Genomic DNA, 5,354 nt, shown 5'->3' with positions numbered 1-5,354 from the left:
AACGAAAGTAATTCAACTCCCGCCGTCTTAAGGTTTAAGACTTATAACAATATAAATGAAAAATATTATTTTCATTTTTCACGTCACTAATAAGATGACGAAACAGTTAGTAGGCCACAATTAGTAGGGAAACGTGGACAACCCGTGATAAATCCTTATATGCTTTCTTAGATATAGCATATAAAGATTTTTTATACTAAATATACATATTTACACATGCATATTTACATTTTTTTTATATTTCGAATCATCAAGCAAAGGATAAGCTTCAGTGGATCGCAGTATGGCAGCTGCTCAACCACTTACAACACCTTGCCCGTTACAAAAGTCGTTTACAATTGATTCTAGGCTTTGTCATTGTATTAAATAATGTTTTCATATGTAACTAGCATGGCATCAGGTGATCAAAGATCCTCCCAATTTACTATGTTACAAATTACATTGGCATCACATCCATTGTCGTTTAAAATATAAATAATAAACTTTAAATGGTTTAGAAGCCATACAATGCAAATTGCCCCTTATTTATCATTGCAGTCCAGCACGGATACGACCTTAGAGGCGTTCAGGCATAATCCAACGGACGTAGCGTCATACCACTGTTCGCTCGAACAAGTATTGTGCCATTGGTCCGTACCTGCGGTTCCTCTCGTACTACGCAGGAATGCTGTCGCAACAACGTTTTGTCATTAGTAGGGTAAAACTAACCTGTCTCACGACGGTCTAAACCCAGCTCACGTTCCCTTGCATGGGTGAACAATCCAACGCTTGGTGAATTTTGCTTCACAATGATAGGAAGAGCCGACATCGAAGGATCAAAAAGCGACGTCGCTATGAACGCTTGGCCGCCACAAGCCAGTTATCCCTATGGTAACTTTTCTGACACCTCTTGTTAAAAACTCTTTAAACCAAAAGGATCGATAGGCCGAGCTTTTGCTGTCCCTGTGTGTACTGAACACCGAGATCAAGTCAGCATTTGCCCTTTTGCTCTATGTGTGGTTTCTGTCCGCACTGAGCTGGCCTTGGGACACCTCCGTTATTATTTGAGAGATGTACCGCCCCAGTCAAACTCCCTACCTGGCAATGTCCTTGAATTGGATCATACCTGAGTAATTGGAGTTATACCAAATTTTCAAATCGATAATACATGAATGCATCTCTCATTAAAGAATTTGTTTGCGATTATATAACAAACTCGTGATACTTTGATCAAGAAGCTTGCATCAAAACCCAATACCATAAGATATAATAAATATATCCGTATAATGGCTAGGAAATGATACACGTTCCATTTAATCAAGTAAGTAAGGAAACAATAAGAGTAGTGGTATTTCATTGTCGATACCAAACCGAAGTCTAATATCTCCCACTTATTCTACACCTCTTATGTCTCCTTACACTGCCAGATTAGAGTCAAGCTCAAAAGGGTCTTCTTTCCCCGCTAATTATTCCAAGCCCGTTCCCTTGGCTGTGGTTTCGCTAGATAGTAGATAGGGACAGAAGGAATCTCGTTAATCCATTCATGCGCGTCACTAATTAGATGACGAGGCATTTGGCTACCTTAAGAGAGTCATAGTTACTCCCGCCGTTGACCCGCGCTTACTTGAATTTCTTCACTTTGACATTCAGAGCACTGGGCAGAAATCACATTGTGTCAACACCCGCTAGGGCCATCACAATGCTTTGTTTTAATTAGACAGTCGGATTCCCCAAGTCCGTGCCAGTTCTGAATTGATTGTTAATTGATAATCGTTATAATTAATAAGAACTAATTGGTTTGACCCAACTAGTATTCTTAAAAATTTTAGCAAGAAAGTTCCACAATTGGATACGTAACTAAACTATCCGGGGAACAAGTTACAACCATAAATGATTATAACTCTATTTACCCAGAACGAGCACATAAACCATATTATTGTTTCCCAATCAAGCCCGACTATCTCAATCTTCAGAGCCAATCCTTATCCCGAAGTTACGGATCTAATTTGCCGACTTCCCTTACCTACATTATTCTATCGACTAGAGACTCTTCACCTTGGAGACCAGCTGCGGATATTGGTACGGCCTGTTGAGAAGTTTGCGTATCCCCACCATAAATTTTCAAGGTCCGAGGAGAAAATATCGACACAACAGTATATGTCATGCTCTTCTAGCCCATCTACCATATCTCTCTGCGAAAGACTTCCATGGTAGTACGACTATAAAACAGAAAAGAAAACTCTTCCGATATCTCTCGACGGCTTCTTTATGGTCGTTCCTGTTGCCAGGATGAGCACGAGGCCCATATTTAATAACAAACGGATACTCAACAGGTTACGGAATTGGAACCGTATTCCCTTTCGTTCAAAATTATTCAAGTATATAATTTTCACAATAATTGTAATATTTATTTTTACTTGAAAATTTTCGGCTTTCGCCTTGAACTTAGGACCGACTAACTCGTGATCAACCACTGTTCACACGAAACCCTTCTCCACTTCAGTCCTCCAAGGTCTCATTCGATTATTTGCTACTACCACCAAGATCTGTACCAATAGCAGCTCCATGCAGGCTTACGCCAAACACTTCTACGCATACCATTGTACCTTCCTACTCACTAAAGTTTCAAAATTTATATTACAAGTAATATAAATCATCTACTTTAGCGGTAATGTATAGGTATACAACTTAAGCGCCATCCATTTTAAGGGCTAGTTGCTTCGGCAGGTGAGTTGTTACACACTCCTTAGCGGATTTCGACTTCCATGATCACCGTCCTGCTGTTTTAAGCAACCAACGCCTTTCATGGTTTCTGCATGAGTTGTTAATTTGGGCACCGTAACATTACGTTTGGTTCATCCCACAGCGCCAGTTCTGCTTACCAAAAGTGGCCCACTGGGCACATTATATCATAACCTTAAACTTCATATCAAGAAAGTTAAGGTTCTTACCCATTTAAAGTTTGAGAATAGGTTAAGATCGTTTCGACCCTAAGGCCTCTAATCATTCGCTTTACCAGATAAGATTATTTTATATAACATTAAAATGCACCAGCTATCCTGAGGGAAACTTCGGAAGGAACCAGCTACTAGATGGTTCGATTGGTCTTTCGCCCCTATACTCAATTCTGACAATCGATTTGCACGTCAGAACTGTTTCGGTCTTCCATCAGGGTTTCCCCTGACTTCAACCTGATCAAGTATAGTTCACCATCTTTCGGGTCACAGCATATCTGCTCAAGGTACGTTCCAGTTAGAGGCATAAATAATATAAATATTATTATACATAACTATATAGAACGCCCCGGGATTGTGTTAATTAACTATAAAATAGTTAAAAAACTAATCCCATTAATAGTCAAGTTAATTACGCTATTAGGTTTATATCCCAATAACTTGCACATATGTTAGACTCCTTGGTCCGTGTTTCAAGACGGGTCCCGAAGGTATCCTGAATCTTTCGCATTGTTAATCATACAAGTGCATATAATAAACACAAAAATCAATGATAATTATGCCATTATATAATTCCGAAAAATTAACGCACTGTATTCTTATTAATCTATCAACACTTTATCAAATTAATGACATTTATCCTATGTTAAAATGCAAGCATAATAATTTGAATAAACTATAAGTCATATTTTATGATAAATTATATATGTTAATAGATTACAATGTCCTTATATGGAAAAAATGCACACTATTTCTATAATATTATTTAAATATTATAACTTTAATGATGAATTTTCCATAATGGATATTCAGGTTCATCGGGCTTAACCTCTAAGCAGTTTCACGTACTATTTAACTCTCTATTCAGAGTTCTTTTCAACTTTCCCTCACGGTACTTGTTTACTATCGGTCTCATGGTTATATTTAGTTTTAGATGGAGTTTACCACCCACTTAGTGCTGCACTATCAAGCAACACGACTCTTTGGAAACATCATCTAGTAATCATTAACGTTATACGGGCCTGGCACCCTCTATGGGTAAATGGCCTCATTTAAGAAGGACTTAAATCGTTAATTTCTCATACTAGAATATTGACGCTCCATACACTGCATCTCACATTTGCCATATAGACAAAGTGACTTAGTGCTGAACTGATTTCTTTTCGCTCGCCGCTACTAAGAAAATCCTTGTTAGTTTCTTTTCCTCCCCTAATTAATATGCTTAAATTCAGGGGGTAGTCCCATATGAGTTGAGGTTGTATAAAGCAATGTATATATATATATAAACAATATATCTCTATGAAGAACAATATATTTGATATATTTTCAATTTTCGCATCTTTAAATAAGAGACAATTCTAGTTAAAAAAAATTTAATTTTTTTTATGCTAGACATTTCTCAGTATTATTTGAATTGAAAAAAGAAAGAATTGTATATCTTCATTTTTTCTTTTATAAATATTTGAGATAATTGCTTTTATATTTAATATTATGAATATATAAATATATCCAATAATATACCATATGCATATCATTATAAAAATATATAATAATAAGCAACTTTATTAGCATAGTCTTACAACCCTCAACCATATGTAGTCCAAGCAGCACTATAAAATTAATTAAAGTACATAACAGCATGGACTGCGATATGCGTTCAAAATGTCGATGTTCATGTGTCCTGCAGTTCACACGATGACGCACAGTTTGCTGCGTTCTTCATCGACCCATGAGCCGAGTGATCCACCGCTTAGAGTTTTATAAATATATATAAATATACAATTCGTCAATTATGTTTTTATTGAAAGAAATTAAAAATACACCATTTAACTGGCATATATCAATTCCTTCAATAAAGTTATTTTTATACCTAAAATAATTGTTGCGAAATGTCTTAGTTTTATATAATCAATATAAATATAATTTATATTGTTTTAATATTATATAAAGCATTAACCTGTATATCAGGTACAACAATGTATATTTTAGGTGTTGCATTTATCAATGTATGCGCATAATTTAATATGAACAATACATCACGCAACGCATGTATATTAATTAAATATACACGCAATTTATATTCAATATATTCGTCTATATTTAAACATATAAAATATGTTTAATTTTTTTATATACCTAAAATAATTGTTGCGAAATGTCTTAGTTTTATATAATCAATATAAATATAATTTATATTGTTTTAATATTATATAAAGCATTAACCTGTATATCAGGTACAACAATGTATATTTTAGGTGTTGCATTTATCAATGTATGCGCATAATTTAATATGAACAATACATCACGCAACGCATGTATATTAATTAAATATACACGCAATTTATATTGAAGACAACAAATGGTCTATATATTCAATATAATATATATGTCTTTTATTTTTGGGTAATTTTTATTTATATA

General features: G+C 35.0%; 2 non-coding genes across 2 annotated transcripts; both read right to left on the bottom strand.

Moving 5' to 3' along the window:
• Nucleotides 1–242: 242 nt before the first annotated feature.
• Nucleotides 243–4,192, bottom strand: LOC138927024 (large subunit ribosomal RNA). The gene has a single exon (XR_011443671.1). It is a non-coding gene; the product is annotated as a large subunit ribosomal RNA (ribosomal RNA).
• A 320-nt stretch (nucleotides 4,193–4,512) lies between these two features.
• LOC138927025 (5.8S ribosomal RNA) lies at nucleotides 4,513–4,691 on the bottom strand. Its single transcript, XR_011443672.1, has one exon. It is a non-coding gene; the product is annotated as a 5.8S ribosomal RNA (ribosomal RNA).
• Between the last annotated feature and the right edge of the window lie 663 nt (nucleotides 4,692–5,354).

Source organism: Drosophila bipectinata, unplaced genomic scaffold (genome assembly GCF_030179905.1).
Source record: "Drosophila bipectinata strain 14024-0381.07 unplaced genomic scaffold, DbipHiC1v2 scaffold_146, whole genome shotgun sequence".
In the NCBI taxonomy this organism is placed as follows: Eukaryota; Metazoa; Arthropoda; class Insecta; order Diptera; family Drosophilidae; genus Drosophila; species Drosophila bipectinata.
The sequence above is the reverse complement of the archived record's forward strand: the minus strand, read 5'-3'. Positions and strand labels throughout refer to the sequence as shown.